The 19,545-nt window shown below is 34.9% G+C and overlaps 1 protein-coding gene across 3 annotated transcripts in view; it reads left to right on the top strand.

Annotated features, from left to right (window-relative positions):
• Positions 1-19,545, top strand: part of CADM2 (cell adhesion molecule 2) — a 1,106,513-nt gene that overhangs the window by 334,279 nt on the left and 752,689 nt on the right. The gene's annotated exons all lie outside the window — the stretch shown is intronic.

Here is a 19,545-nt window from a genome sequence, read left to right as displayed (position 1 = left end):
GACATTATAAATATAAACCTTTCCAAAATCAGAATATTGACAATATAATACAACAATTTCACCACCATCATGCAAAATGATAATGCTAATTTCTAATTATTTTTAATCTTCTCTGCCTTTTTTTCAGGGAATTCACAATTCACTCTGAAGTATTAACTCATTCAGATTAAAACAATTTAATTACTTAAATTCATCCCTTAGAACACATTTCAAGTTAACAAATCTAAAACACATAAATACAGACAGAGCTTGTCTCTTTGTTTTTTTGAAATGAAGCTACTACATTTAGCAAATAAACTTGTCTAGCAAGATCCAACAGTAAATACCACTCAGCATCACAGAAGCTCTTGCCAATCATGACCAACACATTATGCAGTGCCTTATACCCAAGATCTCCAAAAATGTAGGTCAAAACCTAATAAATTTTTGCTGCATATTTTCTCCTATCACAATATCTGAGATAAATATATTATTTGATTAATTATCCATAGGTAGGTTAAAATATTTTTGTTCTAAGGATGCATCTAAGACGGTTCAGTAACAGATTTCCACAGCAATTCACCAAATACAAATAACCAGAGCGCTTAAATTTCAACAAAATTCTATTTAGTGTTTTGCTGTGCTGGATTTAGTCCTGCTTTAAGTATATGTTTTTAAATTGCAAATTTGTTGTTAAGAATTGATTTTTGACTGGTATGCATAAAGATGATTTCTCTATGGTCAGTAATCAAAAAACAAATTATTGACTTCATCAGTCTAATGAAGGAAATTGTATTCTATATAGATCTCTTTTCTTTGAGCAAATACTGAATAGTATTAAGTTACATAGGTCAAAATTTGCATATTAAAATGTATTACCGTAGAAGATTAAAATGTTTTCCTTTAATTCTAAAGCCTTTTGACATGCAGTAGTTTTCACCAAACTTTAAGATGTGATGAAACTCATTCAAGCCACTGTTTGTATGTTTCTGCCTCAACAATATTTATTTGTATGCAGCACTGTGGATATACTATTGTATAGACTCTTATAGGCCAATGAAGTGAATCTTTGCCCTTTTCTGTTGGTCACACTTTGTGCCCAAGAAGCTGAATTTGTTCAGAAGAAGTATCTTTGTCTAATTCCACAAAGATACTATATCGACTGGAGAGATTATTGCTTTCATGCCTATACTTTACACGTACAAGGTGTTTTTTTTTATTTAATTCCAAGATATATGGAATAAATTGCCCAAACCTTAAATGTGCAGCTTATTTTTTTACAAATAAATATACTTCTATATATGTGCAGATCAAAGATAGTGCATCAGCATCCCTTATGGCCTTTTTCAGTCAGTATTTCTTCTCCCAGATTTAAGTATTACTCCCTTTATCCCCATAGAAACTTTGACCTGTTCTTGAACTTCGTATAAATGGATACATTATTGTGTGTGTGTTTTTAATTCTCACAATTTTTAGAGAAGGTTTTAGTTCACATATCAATTTGAGATTATAATTATGTTGCAACAAATACTTCAAATGTATATATTAATTTACATATATGCATATATATGTGTGTTGATGTGTATATATATATTATCAAACCAGTATTTTTGCCTTATTATGTAAAAGCTTCAGGATTTTGTGTTATGCTTGGTCATATTCTTAAAATAAAATTAGGAAACATAGAAATCCAGAATATTCTGTGAACATTTTCTCAGTAAATATCAAAGAGCTGTTATACTTGGCCTGGATGAAAGAGTGAGCTATTCATACATTCACTACTGAAATTATTTGTTTCTTGATCCCTAGATCAGCGGCTTGCCTACTAGAATATACCTTCTCCTGCAGCAGTTCCTCCTTTAAACATTTTATTTTAATCTCTATAAATGAAATACAATGACAAAAACTCTAAGAATCCATTTTTACAATAATTAAATAATTTCAATGCTGCAATTTATTTCATTGTTTGGAATGCCAAGGTCTCAAACATGCTTCTTTGTTCTTTGTTAAGATAATGCTTTGTGATGTGAGAGAAACAAATCCCAGCTTACAAGGTTACATGATTTCCCTCACAGTTCTGTCATCTCATAAGATAAAATAGGTCAATTTAATGTTATTAACTATGCATAAATATTTACAACTCAGGAAAAGTCCATGTTCAAAAAAAAACGCTGATTATTGAGCTCAAATGAACTATTTTTAAAATTTTAAGATACAAAGATATTGATATTTGTTTCACAGCATTAGAATTTAATTTGATTAAGTTAGGGCTTCAAAATGAAGATATTAAAACACACTTTTTCCAAAACTGTACCCCCAGAAAAATTAGAAAAAAAACAATAATTTTTAAAAAAGGTTTAAATTTGTGGAATTCACACAACTTCAACCCATACAAAAGTGCAACGTTTATAAATTTCTTACTATCATATATCTTAAAGCCATCAGACACTATTCAGCCATGATTCAGTAACTGCATTTGTTTTAGTGTCTGTTAGTTGCTTTAAAATTGCGTAAACATTTCAGGAAAGATTTTCTTTTGCCAGACAATTTGCCTTAAATTTTCCATTTGTTTCATTTTGTTGAGTAGGGTGTGGGTTTTGGAACAATCCTACCATAATTTTCCAAGTATATTTTTAAGATTCAAGTTTTTTTCATTTATTTAAATATCTATATCTACCTCTCTATATACACACACACACACACACACACACATACTCCATGTTACAAGCCTATAAATCCTATATTTACCCCTTCAGTATGCTGATATTCTCTTCAGCTCTATTAAGTACTGAACAATAGGAATTTATTTGAAATGTTGAAGAACTTCAGAGAGAGTTAAGGCACAACTATCCTGCTGTTGACTTGGCCATTCAATATATTATCTCAATGACAAAACTAGTTTTCTATGAATCTATTGATTAAACTTTAAATTTTACAGAGCCATTAACTCAATATAGATAGCAGGATTTTAATTATTTTTCAGAGCCCTTATCCCAATACCACCTGTGGAAATAGTATGGGTAGGAAAGAGCTTTGCAGTGTATGAAGAAAGAGCAGTGTATATAGAAAGAGCTTTGCAGTGTATAAAGCAGACCTATGTTCTAGTTCGTCTCCACTCACGTGCACACCTCTTAATATGTATTTTCTCAGTAATTTGATTCAACTATCATATCATTTGTACACATATTGATTTACTCTACCAAGTAAGATAGGCAACTACATCTCCAAGGCTTTCTTTCCTACTACAATAATAGAAGGATATTCTTTTTTTAAATTTTTTATTTATTTATTTTATTATTATTATACTTTAAGTTTTAGGGTACATGTGCATGATGTGCAGGTTTGTTACATATGTATACATGTGCCATGTTGGTTTGCTGCACCCATTAACTCGTCATTTAGCATTAGGTATATCTCCTAATGCTATCCCTCCCCCATACCCCCACCCCACAACAGTCCCCAGAGTGTGATGTTCCCCTTCCTGTGTCCATGTGTTCTCATTGTTCAATTCCCACCTATGAGTGAGAACATGCGGTGTTTGGTTTTTTGTCCTTGTGATAGTTTACTGAGAATGATGATTTCCAGTTTCATCTATGTCCCTACAAAGGACGTGAACTCATCATTTTTATGGCTGCATAGTATTCCATGGTGTATATGTGCCACATTTTCTTAATCCAGTCTATCGTTGTTGGACATTTGGATAGGTTCCAAGTCTTTGCTATTGTGAATAGTGCTGCAATAAATGTACGTGTGCATGTGTCTTTATAGCAGCATGATTTACAGTCCTTTGGGTATATACCCAGTAATGGCATGAATTGGTCACATGGTATTTCTGGTTCTAGATCCCCGAGGAATCGCAACACTGACTTCCACAATGGTTGAACTAGTTTACAGTCCCACCAACAGTGTAAAAGTGTTCCTATTTCTTCACATCCTCTCCAGCACCTGTTGTTTCCTGACTTTTTAATGATGGCCATTCTAACTGATGTGAGATGGCATCTCATTGTGGTTTTGATTTGCATTTCTCTGATGGCCAGTGATGATGAGCATTTTTGCACGTGTTTTTTGGCTGCATAAACGTCTTCTTTTGAGAAGTGTCTGTTCATGTCCTTCACCCACTTTTTGATGGGGTTGTTTGTTTTTTTCTTGTAAATTTGTTTGAGTTCATTGTAGATTCTGGATATTAGCATTTTGTCAGATGAGTAGGTTGCGAAAATTTTCTCCCATTTTGTAGGTTGCCTGTTCACTCTGATGGTAGTTTCTTTTGCTGTGCAGAAGCTCTTTAGTTTAATTAGATCCCATTTGTCAATTTTGGCTTTTGTTGCCATTGCTTTTGGTGTTTTAGACATGAAGTCGTTGCCCATGCCTGTGTCCTGAATGGTAATGCATAGGTTTTCTTCTAGAGTTTTTATGGTTTTAGGTCTAACATGTAAGTCTTTAATCCATCTTGAATTAATTTTTGTATAAGGTGTAAGGAAGGGATCCAGTTTCAGCTTTCTACATATGGCTAGCCAGTTTTCCCAGCACCATTTATTAAATAGGTAATCCTTTCCCCATTGCTTGTTTTTGTCAGGTTTGTCAAAGATCAGATAGTTGTAGATATGTGGCGTTATTTCTAAGGGCTCTGTTCTCTTCCGTTGATCTGTATCTCTGTTTTGGTACCAGTACCATGCTGTTTTGGTTACTGTAGCCTTGTAGTATAGTTTGAAGTCAGGTAGCGTGATATCTCCAGCTTTGTTCTTTTGGGTTAGGATTGACTTGGTGATGCGGGCTCTTTTTTGGTTCCATATGAACTTTAAAGTAGTTTTTTCCAATTCTGTGAAGAAAGTCATTGATAGCTTGATGGGGATGGCATTGAATCTATAAATTACCTTGGGCAGTATGGCCATTTTCATGATATTGATTCTTCCAACCCATGAGCATGGAATGTTCTTCCATTTGTTTGTATCCTCTTTTATTTCATTGAGCAGTGGTTTGTAGTTCTCCTTGAAGAGGTCCTTCACGTCCCTTGTAAGTTGGATTCCTAGGTATTTTATTCTCTTTGAAGCAATTGTGAATGGGAGTTCACTCATGATTTGGCTCTCTGTTTGTCTGTTATTGGTGTATAAGAATGCTTGTGATTTTTGTACATCGATTAGAAGGATATTCTTAGCAGGCAGAATAGGGTAGGAAAAAAATTATTTTTGTAGTCAGTTAAATCATTTGACAACCGACAACAGACACTGATGAAGTCCCTGTGCTCAAAGACTTCAGTTCTCCAAATAAACTGGTCCCAAGAGCCCAAATTAGGCTCTTTTACAGTAGAAAGAAATGACTATAACACTTCCTTTGTCACTATATTTGGGCCAAAGTTACACGTGCCATAATTTATGGTAAAGGGCTCTAAGGGTTCATTTAGTTGTTAAATTAGGGATAAATCTGAGCTAAGTCTTAAAAATCAAGGCTCTGTCTAAATACGCTTCTTCTGAAGCTTACTTCTCTGGAGACCTGAGATGAATCTTCAGGTGAATAAGAATACAAGCTAATTTTATACGGTAGCAAAGAGACAACTTTTGCACTTATAATTTAACATAAGCTAGGGTAAAGTAGTGCCACTGGGATCCGGAGGCAGGTTGTTTGGATTCAAATTTCCACATTGTGCTTTCTGTCTGTGTGAGCCCATGCAATTTGCTTAACCTCTGTAAGCTTCAATTTTTGCTTTTGAAAATGGACATGATAAGAAAAGAACCTACTTCATGAGATTGCTGGGACATTCAGTGAGTCATGCAAGTTAATTAGCACAGGACCTGGAACATAGCAACCACTCAGTAAATATTAGCTATTATTTTTTCATTGCTATTTTTGCCTTTATTGTTATTATAAGGGTTTCTAACAATGTACAACACTTAACAAACATTTTAATACCCACTAGAAGTTTCCATTTTCAAGTGTCAAATAACTGAGTCAATTGAAATTCCTGAGGAATCAGCAGCCTCTGGACACATTGACCATTCATCTCTGTAGATTCTCTAGGCTTTATCCCTGTATCAAGTAAGATCATCACAATGGTACATACAAGGACTATATTACTTTACCCCCTTTTTAAATGCTGTGACAGAGCTATGATCTGGCATCATGCCCTTGGCTTCTTATCAAAGGTCAGTGCAAGAAATGACCATATGAAGAATGTTTCTGCTCTTTTTGTAAAACTGCTGTTGAAGATACTGTCCAGTTTTGTGTTTAATGTTCCTTAGACAAAGACTCTTGCTATAAATTCTTCTTAGAGCTAAATTTAATGATTTTGGTGTATCTCTTCTTTTGTTTTAAAGTACTTTGTCCTTTTGGGAAACAGAAAAGGCTTTAATAATAAATAGAAGATGCCTTTCACATGTGCCATTCTAGAAAATGTAACCAGCTACTGCTCTGTTTCCAAAACTAATACATTTATTCTTCTTTTCTTGTTTCAAACTTAAAGCATTATCAGAGTAGATAGACAATATTTGCATGTGTAAAGATAATCTTCAAAGTAGGGAAAAGAGTTGTGATACTGCTGATAATATTTCAGGGCACAGATTCTTTGAAGGGCACAGGATTTCATAGTTTCTATCAATTCACATCATATATGTCAGGGGTTGAAAAGTGGAAGACCTTTGACTGTTGTTTGGTTTGCACAGTATTTTAGAAGACCTTATAAGGGTCAGGTGCTACACTTAACCACAATACAAGCATTTGGGCACCTATTGTCATACTCAAGACCTTTTCCCTGCCGAATTAATCTCTGCAATCAGGGTCATGTTCAAAAGTGGTAAGATGTGACTTTAAGAGTCACTATTTCATTAGTTTAGGCAGCAGAATCCCTTGGAAATTTACATAAAAGCTTGCAAAACTTGGAGCAAATATGTTCTGGAAAGCTAAAGGGAGCATGGGAAAAAAGGTTTATGCTTCTGTCCCTCAGTCATTTTGCCCACCTTCTAAAATATAGTGGTTTTTTTTTTTCTGTTCCTTTTTGTGTCACCATGGGACCTGATGATCGCCCTCTGAAAGTATGCAGGTACGAACAGAAATTTTTACATCACCAATTCTTTCTCAGAGGCTGTTCTCTCCAACCTGGAACTGGGGAAGCAAGAGAACTTAGTTTTTCTCTATTTGTTTATAAAAATATATGTATTATACAGCTTGAAATATTGTTCTCATAATGAAGGGAGTATGGTGAGTCTATGGGAAAAGCGAGTGGTTCTAAACTATGCTAGAGGCCAATAACAAGAAAATAATTATTCTGCCCGTGAGAAAACACTGCCAGACATCAGGCAGAGCTGTCAGCAGGCAAGAACATCCAAAAGAAAATAACTTTTTCGGCCAGGCGCGGTGGCTCACGCCTGTAATCCCAGCACTTTGGGAGGCTGAGGTGGGCGGATCATGAGGTCAGGAGATCGAGACCATCCTGGCTAACACAGTGAAACCCCATCTCTACTAAAAATACAAAAAATTAGCCAGGCGAGATGGCGGGCGCCTGTAGTCCCAGCTACTCGGGAGGCCGAGCCAGGAGAATGGAGTGAACCCAGGGGGCAGAGCCTGCAGTGAGCCGAGATCGCGCCACTGCACTCCAGCCTGGGCGACAGTGAGACTCTGTCTCAAAAAAAAAAAAAAAAGAAAGAAAATAACGTTTTCATTATCAATTGACCCTGTATTTTCTTCCCCCTTAAATTTCTCATAATTTGGCATATATGTGAATTATTTACCCACAAATCATGTTTATTAATAGATATCTAGGAAAAAATACACTAATAATAGGACTCTTAGCCATCAGTAAATCTCAAAATCTATACATTAGCTAGATCTCAATTTAAAGCATGCTGATTTGCTTTTTAACACTATCCACATAAAAACTGAAATAATCAACGTGCATACTTTTGTTTGGATGCATTGGTCTTAGCATCATTTTTATTTATTTATTATTATTGCTGTTGTTATTATTATTATTTGAGACGAGTCTCGCTCTGTCGCCCAGGCTGGAGTGCAGTGGCGCAATCTCAGCTCACTGCAAGCTCCGCCTCCCAGGTTCACACCGTTCTCCTGACTCAGCCTCCCAAGTAGCTGGGACTAGAGCACCCGCCACCACGCCCAGCTATTTTTTTGTATTTTGTTTAGTAGAGACGGGGTTTCACCATGTTAGCCAGGATGGTTTCAATCTCCTGGCCTCGTGATCTGCCCGCCTCGGCCTCCCAAAGTGCTGGGATTACAGGCGTGAGCCACCACGCCCGACCGCATCATTTTTATTTTAAAGTTGGGACTTATCATTATATTTGGCCCTTTACCTTCAAAGACAAACACCTTATGCTGAGTTTTGGATCCTCACAAATCTCACAACAAAACAAGATGGTAGATGCATAATAGTCTATAGATTTGACTAAGTTTCGGAGTCTAAATGGTTTTTACAGACCTGATATCAGAATAAATCCTCCAGCAGAAAACAATTGTGGACGTAAAAAAGAATAAAAGTTTCACAGATGTGACTATGTCCTTGTGGTATAGCATAGTAGGCAAGCGTCTACTCGATCTGTGTAGGTACCAAAATATTTCTATTTGCCAGAGGATGCTAAGAAATTTTATGTGTTCTAGGGTGTGGATTCTTTTTTTAAAGCCCTCTTTTTAAACTTTAGCCAATCATATATTGTTTTACTCATCCAAAGTTTCATTAGAGAGAAGAATCTCTCTGACCTTCAGCTTTGAAATTGACAATCCCCACGTTAGAATCATCTCTTCATTGTTAAGATACCAATAGCTTATTGAAGTACCTCATAAAAAAGATAATATCAAGGGCATATGACTTAATTATTATAATAATTTTAAAAGATTAATAAAGTAATTTAAAATTAATGACAATATGGTTTTTAGTATTAAAATTTAAGCTAATAATTCTTTGTTGTGCTCTGTGGTTGAGATAGGATGACAATGTTGCATCAATATGTGGGCCTACCCACAAGAGAAGTGTAAATTGACTAGACATTGAACAAAACAATCTTTCTAATTCTAGATTTTAATTCAGTATAATAAGTATATATGAGCATGATGCGGCATGATTTGATTTCATCATCTAGTTTGCTATGAATTATCCATAAGAATGCATTTATGAGGGTATGAATCTCCACTTGGAATGTTTACATCACTTATTAGGTAAACATTAGTAGCAAAAGACACAAGAATTTTTTTCCAAGTTTACTTTGTTAATACTCACTATAAAACTCTAACAGAGGGCTTGAATTAATGTAATTACCAAAAATTAAAATAAAAAGAGCTCCCTAACAGCAACTTCAAATATCAATGGGGAATAAATCCATTTATAGCAACTGCTATTTCCAAAGAGATAAAATGAATTTTAAGAGTGCATACTGGCCCTAAAACCTCAGTACATTATTAATAAATATTGTCTGTATCCTAAGGTTTATAGAGCTATGAGGCTAGTACAAAATATTATGTATTAAGAATTAATTTAGTTTTCAACCATGATTCCTATAGGAGGAAGATTTATGAAATAGCTCCAACTGTGCACTTCCCCTTATGACATTTGATCCCAGAGGCACATTTTAACTAAATTTGACAGCAGGAAAGAAAGTCCAAAGCTAAACAGCACCACACATGTTTTTGAAACAGGTAGACAGCTAATGGCCCACACAGTTCATGTTAATAATCAAATGCTGGCTACCCTGTGGATTGCTACTGTGTGCTAATGAGGAGAACTTTGCTTTCTCTCAGGCAAGCGGCTATCAGGGAAGCTTCTAATACTTCTAAAAACTGGTGGATACACAGAGAGTGAAAGCAATCGTTACTATCTGCCATTAGCTACAGATGCACATGTAAGTCACAGGAAATCTAATTGGTTGGACAAAGAATAGGATTTATTTATTTTATCCCTATAAATCTCTTTTTGCAACAAAGTTAAAAGTTAAAAGTATTTGAAGTGTTGAAATGCTTCTCCTGTTCACCACCAGTAGATATTTCCAGACTCATTGCTTTTCTCCCCCAGGATTATTTTGCTGTTGCTGTTTTCTCTTCCTAAAGGAAGACAGCAAATCGTTTCCTTTGGATATCAAACCTTCAGTTCACTTCTTTTGGCCAAATGTGCCTTTTTGATGCGAACAAGCATTAGTTTCCTGCTATCTTGAGTATGAGAGATGGCATCTCTTGTCAAGGAATACAGTGGCAGTAGCCACTAACCAGGGTGATGAACTATTACACAACTGCAGCCAGTGATTTAATGAAAACCTACTTTTGTATTTCCATGGCTGAATTCATACATGAGCCCTCATGTTCTGTACAAACTTGAAAACTGATGGGAATTAATTCTTCATGAGTTATAGAGTGATATATTTCTTTGCTATTCTCTTTGGTTACTCTCTCTCTTAAGATAATTGGTTATAAAATGGAAAATGTGTAGGAAAGAAATTGGCTATAATTTGAATTTAGCTTGTACTATCTTATTTATTTATTTATTTTGAGACAGAGTCTCTCTCTGTCACCCAGGCTGGAGTGCAGTGGCGCGATCTCGGCTCACTGCAACCTCCAACCCCTGGGTTCAAGTGATTCTCCTGCCTCAGCCTCCCAAGTAGCTGAGACTAAGGTGTGTGCCACCATGCCTGGTAATTTTTTGTATTTTTAGTAGAGACAGAGTTTCACCATGTTAGCCAGGATGGTCTCGATCTCCTGACCTCGTGATCTGCCCACCTCGGCCTCCCAAAGTGCTGGGATTACAGGCGTGAGCCACCGCTCCCTGTCTGTACATATCTTTCATTCAATAATTATTTACTTTGCTTTACACTATCAAAAATATGCTACCTGCTCATTGCAATTTATTCTATATGTATTTTTATTAATCTACATGTAGACCAGTATTGCTTTATGCAAGTTTTTTTCTTATTAAAAAACCACACTGTTGCAATTTTCTGTTTGTTTTTAACAATGGACAAAATAATAATTTTTTATATTAAAAATCAATTCCTGGATATTAACAACTGATTTTCTTTCAAGGATAAACTGTGCTATTTAATAGTTACATTAAAAAAAACCCTTCATAATCTTAATTGTAACCTAAGGACAGTAATACCTAGCCCACTTAAATCTCTGGTTATTATGGAGATGAAACAAAGAAATATGTGTAAATGATCTCATAAATGCTCATTCTTAGATGTAAGTTATATCTATATTTTATTAATTCTGTTTCTTTAATGATACCTCTTACTCAATAAATAAAACTCTTATTTTCAGTAAACTTTTGTTTTTATTGCTTCTTACTGGTAAAACCCGTGTCTGAAAGAAATTTGAACTCTGGGGTGAAGCACATTGGAATTAAGGAGGGAGATTGTATAGGCAAATACTCATGGGATCCAAGAAAAACAAAGTAGATAAATAAATAATTGTTGCATTCATTTTTCTAGTTATGATAAAATGGACATAAAATATTTCCACTTTCCATGTAATATCACTGTTTTGTTTCTGATGGCTGTTCTAACAATTACCATAACCTAGTTACCTTAAAACAATATAAATTTATTCTCACACAGTTCTGGAGGCTAGAAATCCAATATCAAAGTAGTTGGCAGGGCCATGCTTGCTCCAAAAATTTTAGGAGAGGATCTTTACTTGTGTCTTCTAGTTGCTGCAGTCCCAAGAATTCCTTGGCTTGCAGATATGTCACTCCAATCTTTGCCTCCCTCATCACATGGCTGTGTTCTTCCAGGCTGAGTGAAGTGGCTATTCACAAGCTTAATGACAGAACACTATGACCTTGAATTCTTGGTCTCAGGCGATCCTCCTCTCTCAGCCTCTTGAAAGTATTCTCCCCTCTAATACGGACACGAGCCATATAGATTAAGGGTCCATCACATGTTAGTATGACATTATATTGACTAATATATGTTATAACTATTCCTAAATAAGGTCATATTCTTAAGTATTGGGGGTTAAAACTTTAGTGTATTGTTTTGGGTGACATAATTTAAATTAGAAAAACTAGTATAAGAAAAAACGAAATTTGAAAGAGTAAAACTAAATAGCAAAGGATATGGTTTAAGCATAACAAAAACTGGTAATAGTTAGAGTGTAGCAAATTGTTGAGGCTGTGCCTGACTTTTTAAGACAATTTTCAAAATCGTTACTACTCAAGTACAAATAATTTTTGCCATGTTGGAATAAATATCTAATATTAAATCTTTTAATTTCCAAATAATGGAATGTAATTCAATTTTTTAAAATATCAAGTAAACAAAAACTCAGTTCTGTGTAAAAACTTATCAAATATGATATAGCATTCAGTTTATCTATTTCATTTAATATCAGACTTTCTTTGGGAAAGCTGTAATTTTTGGATTTTGAAAATACTTTAATAACTAATATATTTCTTCTTAAATTATGAAATTTTGACTCACTCAGTAATTTATTATTTAGTGAAGAGAATTTTATATATATATATACACACATATGTGTATTATTAAAAGCATGTCAAGAAGGAAGGTATTTAAAAGAAAGAAGTGCTCACACATCTCACACATCTCACACATTGTCTTCTAACTGTATTCAGAAATAAATTACATGACATTAAGAAAAGTGTGCCAACAGTAATCCATATTAGTTTTTATAAGACTACAATTTTAAAGTTCACTTGAAATAAAACAAGAGCAAAATAACATGAATCATGTTTGTATCTCTCTTTTATGAATCTCTCTGGACATCAGTTTCACCATCTGTAAGTTTCCTTCAAATATTTCATGTCTATGCTTTAAAAAATACACAACCAAATTTTCTCTCTTGACCATCTACGTATATTAATATTTAAAAATGTATGTTTACAGTAATTTTCATTGTAATATGTTATTCTTGGAATATATAAGTTGAGTTGTGATTAAATTGTGAAGCAGAATCACAGGTTAGCTGCAGAGATATTCTAATCTTCTACTTAGTATGCGGCTGAAATGAGAGATTGGCTGAGTGCTGTCTGTCAGTAACAAATATTTCATTGTTTTATTTTCACTGTGGCTTCCTCCAGCTTAAGTAAGCACACTGGAATCGGCATTTTGGGTGCTTTTGTGAAATATTTGTTAAATAGGTTTTGCCTTTTGTTGTCAAATAGATTCAAAAAATATATTATGCTGGTCTTTAAAAGCTCTTGGCTTTATTTTTAATAAAGTATATTTCCTTGTAATTTAATTAATTTAATTTTGAACATATATGCCAAAAAAAAGTTGTTTGAGATACATGTATTTAAATACGGAAGTGAGAGACACTTCCATATTTAAATGTTAACATAGTGAACTGAGTTGACATATACTAGCTCCCAATCCATTTATGTAGAAATATGAGATAAAATACAGCAACTGTAACAAAAGCGCATACATGCAGCTAATCTCAAAAGAAAGTAAGAGAAATACCCAGCTGTCAAAACAAGATGTGAAGGGCACAGTGGTTCCAGGGGTCTAGATGTGTATCCAATTAAAATATAGTGGCTAAAGACCTTCAGGTGGGGTTTCAAAGTCCATACAGAAATAGGTGGTAGAGCATTGAGCCAGTGTAAAACAGGTAGATGAAACTGAGATTTCTAAGTAAACTTGGAACACCACGAAGATGTAGTAAGAAATACACTGTGGTCATAATGAAGCTTGTCTACATTCCTGGAATTCTCAGTGGTGTTCGTTTTTTTGGGGGGATGGGGGGGTGGTGGTGAGGGTGACAAAAAGTGAAATTCTCTTTGATATGTAGTAATCAAAACTACATTAAGCATGGATGTTGTTCTTTGAACTTGTATAATGCACTAGGCACAAGAAGCACACACTAAATTATCAACATAGCATCTCATGAGGAACTGATGAACTCCCTAGGGACCTGACAGATATATTTTGTGAAGAAATGCCATGACCCTATTTGAATGAAACTCTCATGTGAGAAAAAATATCCCATATAGACTTACAATAATAATGTGTAGACTATATAAGGGAAGTAGTCATTTCAGTCTGTTTTGTGCTGCTACAACGAAATACCTGACACTGGATAATTTATAAGGAACAAAAATTTATTTTCTCATGGTTCTGGAGGCTGGGAAGTCCAAGATCAAGGCATCAGCTTCCAAGTCTCTGCTTCCAAGGTAGTACTTTGAATGCATCATCCTTCACAGAGGAGGAACACTGTTTCTCACAGGGCAGAAGAAGAAAAGAGACCAATTTACTCTCTCAAACCTTTTTTACAGTGGGATTTATCCATTCATGAGGGCAGAGCCCTTATGATTTAAACATTTAAACACTTCCCATTAGGCCCCATCTCACAACACTATTGCATTGAGGATAAGATTTCCAACACAAGAATTCTGGGGTACATATTCATGTTATAGCAGTAGCCAAATAAAATATACCAAATAATTATTAGCATAGCATGAATATTTGATAACAGAACAATATGAAAGAGACTATAGAATAAGAAGATTTGACATTAAAACAGAAAAAAGAAAGGAAAAACATCATATTGAAAGGAGATGTAGGTATCCATGCTAAATTTTAAACATGGGTTAAGTGGTAGTTTACAGAACATGTTCAAATTTATAAACTAAAAGATAGTGGGTGTGGCAAGTGCCTGTATTCCCAGCTAATTGAGAGGCTGCAGTGGGAGGATCACTAGCCCCAAAGGCGGAGGTTGCAGTGAGCCATGATCCCGCCACTGCACTCCATCCTGGGCAACAGAGTGAGACCCTGTCTCAGAAAAAAAAAAAAAAAATATATATATATATATATATATAGTCACATAGGTGCAGCATTAAAAAATAAATGGGGAGTTGATATAACAGGATAACAGGGAGGCAAAGTCATACAAATACAGAATGAAGCAGTACAACCTAGATCTAGCAGGAGATCTGGAAAAGGAGGAAAGATTATCAGAGAAAGGCAATATTCAAGATAATGGCAGATGCAGTAAAAGAATTGGAAAAACAGAAAAAATATATGAATCCTAAGTTTAAAGAGGCACACTTCGTCCTAAACAGAATAAATAAAAACAAATTCTGAACCTAGAGCTATCTTAGTAAAATTGCCAAAAACCCAACAGAAAAAAATTTAATAGCAACCAAATACAAAAGATAGATTACCTACAAAGAAACAAGGTCTAAACTAATAGTACATTTCTTATCATTAAAGGACAAAAGATAAAATAGTACCTTCAGAATCTTTAGGGATTCACTTCACATATGATTATTTTTTAAAAGTTAAAATTGAAATAAAGAAAATACACTTGTTTTATTAGAATTTTAAAACTGTGACTTAGATCACTCAGAAAATGCTATTAATAATGAAATGATATTCAGTTGGATAGATCATTGTAGAATGATGCAGAGTGCTAATTTAGCAAGTAAGGGCATTGACTGTAAGTTTCCATTAAAATATCCAATATTAGGTTACTTTTCTAATAATGTGATATGATTTAATATTTTATTTCATTCACCCAGATGAATAATGTAATTTACTTATTAATGTGACAACGTTAGGGCTCTTAACTTGAGATTACAGGATTAAATTGTGAATTTTTCAGATAGCTTGGTTTATAAGACAGAGAACTTTAAAGGAGCAGCTTCATATGTTTTGTTTTGCTTTTTAGCAGCTTTAAGATTAAAGGCAAATCAAAAGGTAAAAAAGAAAAATTAGACCAAGAACGTGATATAAGGTCAGATTTTGTATTAGATGTTCTGATAATAAATCAATGCTAACTCATTTATTTAGCACCTAATTTTTTAACCTCTTGAATTCATTTAATCATTTATTTTTATGTTAATGAAAGTCACAATGAAATACCATCTCAATACCAGTCCGAAGGCTATTAAAAAGTCAAAAGGTAACAGATGCTAGCAAGATTGCCTAGAAAAGGAATGCTTATAGACTGTTGGTAGGAGTATAAATTAGCTCATCCACTGTGGAAAGCTGTGTGGCAATTCTTCAAAGAGCTAAAAATAGAACTGCCATTCGACTTAACAATTCCATTACTTGGTGCATACCCAGTGGAATATAAATCTTTCTACCATAAAGACACATGCACGTGTATATTACACGTGTATATGTACACGTGTACATTACAGTGCTATTCACAATAGCAAACACAGGTAATCAACCTAAATGCCTGTCAATGGCAGATTGGATAAAGAAAATGTGGTACATATAAACCATGGAATACTATGCAGCCATAAAAAATGAGATCATGTCCTTTACAGGAACATGAATGTAGCTGTAGGCCATTATCCTTAGCAAACTAATGCAGGAACAGAAAACCAAGTACCATATGTTCTCACAACAAGAACACTTGGACATAAAGAGGGGAACAACAGATGCTGTGGCCTACTTGAGAGTGGAGGGTGACAGGAGGAAGAGGATCAGAAAAAATACTTATTGGGTACTAGGCTTAGTATCTGCATCAGGAAATAATCTGTGCCCCAAACCCGTGTGGCATGAGCTCTTCTATTTAACAAACCTACACATGTACCCCTGAACCTAAATAAGAGTTGTTAAAAAATTGTTTATTCTTCTTCAGTCCCCAAAATTAGGTATCATTAAAATCCCTCTTTTTTTTTTTTTTTTTTTTTTTTTTTTGAGACGGAGTCTCGCTCTGTCGCCCAGGCTGGAGTGCAGTGGCGCGATCTTGGCTCACTGCAAGCTCCGCCTCCCGGGTTCACGCCATTCTCCTGCCTCAGCCTCTCCGAGTAGCTGGGACTACAGGCGCCTGCCACCACGCCCGGCTAATTTTTTTTTTTTTTGTATTTTTAGTAGAGACGGGGTTTCACCGTGGTCTCGATCTCCTGACCTCGTGATCCGCCCGCCTCGGCCTCCCAAAGTGCTGGGATTACAAGCGTGAGCCACCGCGCCTGGCCTAAAATCCCTCTTTTACAGATAGGAGCCAGAGGTGAATATTAATCCATAGAAAATTACCTCATGTTTATATAACTAAAATGATTACTCTGGTACAGCAATTCTCAGGAAGAGAAAATTCGGCCTCCACGGGAACATTTGGCAATGTCTGGAGACAAGTTTTATTGTCATAATTGAGGACCAGAGTGCTACTGGCATTTAGTGGGTAGAGGTCACAAATGCTGTTAAACATCCTACAAAGGTTTCCCACAGCAAAGAATCATCTGGTCCCTGATGTCAACAGTGCCTCAGCTGAGACACGTTGCTGTAGAACGTTTAAAGCAAATACTGATCAAGTCAACTAATTAAGTTTTGGTTTTCTCCGTTTGGTAGAGCATAAACCTAAAATATGAACCTCTCTTTTCTACAGTATTCTCTGTGGTTTGAAACTGATTGGCATCTCATAGATTCTGGGTACTTTTCACATAACACAAGCTATGGTATGAAAGTTTTCTCTCTGCAGGCAATCTTCACAGTCTGATTTCTGTAGCTGCCGGCGGTTGTCCCCTGACATCAGTTTGGTTCAAGGAGACAATCTTGACAAGGTAGCAGATGCACAACAGGCCAACAGACTTTCACTTTGCTCTCTCCAGTTTCAGAATTCTACATGCATTTATATTGAGACAAAAATAATAAATTATATTGACACACTTCCCTTTAAGTATTAATGCCTTGTCTTTTCCAATGTCAGCAATCCCTTAGTAATGTACCTTAGTCTAGTGCTGATAAAGCATTTATTTTGTTTTCTGTAACTTCCTTTTGGGGTCTAGCTCATTTATTTTTAATTCATAATACTTTCCAGGATTTTATCACATTGATTACTGCCTTTCAGATACCAGTTATTGTGGTTTATATCTCTGAAAGGAAGTACACTGAAAATGAAAATAAAATTTCCTATAGTGGTGATTTATTTCTGTTAGATTATTTTTTAATTCCACCAGCATCCGCTATAATATTTTTCTAATTTAGGAATTTCCTGTATAAGTTGTAAGATGATAAAACATGACTTTTAAGTGAAAGAATATTTAATTAGATTAAAAATAAAAACTATATTGTTTTAAATGTACTCATAAAACTTTTTTTTTTTAAGAGACAGAGAGAGAGAAAGAGAGAGAGAGAGTCTTGCTCTGTTGCCCAGGCTGGAATGCAGTGGTGGGATCTTGGCTCACTGCAATCACTGCCTCCCAGGTTCAAGCAATTCTCCTGCCTCAGCCTTCCAAGTAGCTAGGACTACAGGGATGCACCACTGTGTCTGACTAATTTATTTATTTATTTATTTTTGTACTTTTAGTAGACATAGGGTTTCATCATGTTGACCAGGCTGGTCTCGAACTCCTGGCCTCAAGTGATCCACCTGCCTCATCCTCCCAAAGTGCTGGGATTACAAACGTGAGCCACCGCACCCAAACACTTACTTTTATTTTAACTAGTATTATAGACAAAGCTTCTCTGGTTAAAATTCAGGTAATTTTTTAAAGAATTATATGAATTATTATGTTCTCAGTATCACTTTTCATGTGTTGCTAAAAATATTGAAATAATATAATTTGATTTTATTAACTTTTTGTAAATTTGGCTTATACATCTCAAGATCTGTTTTTCTAATCTGAACCATACTACGTATGTGTCTTTGATCCGTTAGTACATAAAAAATGTTGTTTTCATAATTAAGAGGAAAAGAAGCCTAAGGAGGTACATTATAGATTAATAGGCACTAAATAAAATATAAACATCTTTAATTTTAGACCTCATTGTATGAATAGTATGCATTTTTGGGTCAAATAATTTGTATTTCTGTTATATTTTTATGTTTATAGTGTGGAATAGTGTCCTATATAATGTATGCATCCTAAATAGTATTTATTAGTTTGAAAAACTGAAATCGCTAAGGTCATTTTTGCCCACGCATAATAATGTTGCTCACATAGTATGTCCAGGGAAGCAGAACACTAAAAATTTTGTGACAGATTATGTCCAGGGTAACAAATGAAACATCAAATGTTGGGTGTGTGAAAGCACCTTATTTATCTAAGGGTCAAAGCACATTTCAAATAACCAACAGTCCCAGTATAAAAGAAAAGTGTTCCATTGAGTTTATATAACCTCAAAAATAGTACAAGAATATATTCAACGTTATAATAAAAAATCACTCATATATCCAGCTTTGCTTACTTCTTGTTGTTACCTGTTTAAGATTGCATGTCTTACTCTATTTTCCTCAAGATGTCATTTCACGTGTTGTCATCTTGTTATCATGTCTTTGTCTTCCCATGCAAAACCTAAGGCATGGGTTTCAGACTCTACACTTGAACACATGTCTCATGCAGAGGAATGCTATTTAATTCACAGGCTGTAATGCTTCTCACAAGAAGTCTACACCTTTGGTGAAAAGTGTTTCATTTTTAATTGTTGACAGCCTGGTGACACAAAGTATTTGCTCATAACGCCACAAGTTTGCCTGTGACTTGTCACCAGGCTCAAGAAATTATTAATAGAAATGTCCATGTTTGAAGTGTAAATAAATAAGTATGCAAAACCAATGGGGAAAAATAGTAAATTGGTTTCTGTGCTACATATGATATTTTCAGCTTTTTAAAAGTACTTTTATAAATTATTTTTCTTTATAAAGAAGTCTCTGTCTTCAAATAGAGCTTGTAAAAGG

The sequence above is a fragment of the Nomascus leucogenys genome, chromosome 21, assembly GCF_006542625.1.
Source record: "Nomascus leucogenys isolate Asia chromosome 21, Asia_NLE_v1, whole genome shotgun sequence".
NCBI classification, from domain to species: domain Eukaryota; kingdom Metazoa; phylum Chordata; class Mammalia; order Primates; family Hylobatidae; genus Nomascus; species Nomascus leucogenys.
The sequence above is the reverse complement of the archived record's forward strand: the minus strand, read 5'-3'. Positions and strand labels throughout refer to the sequence as shown.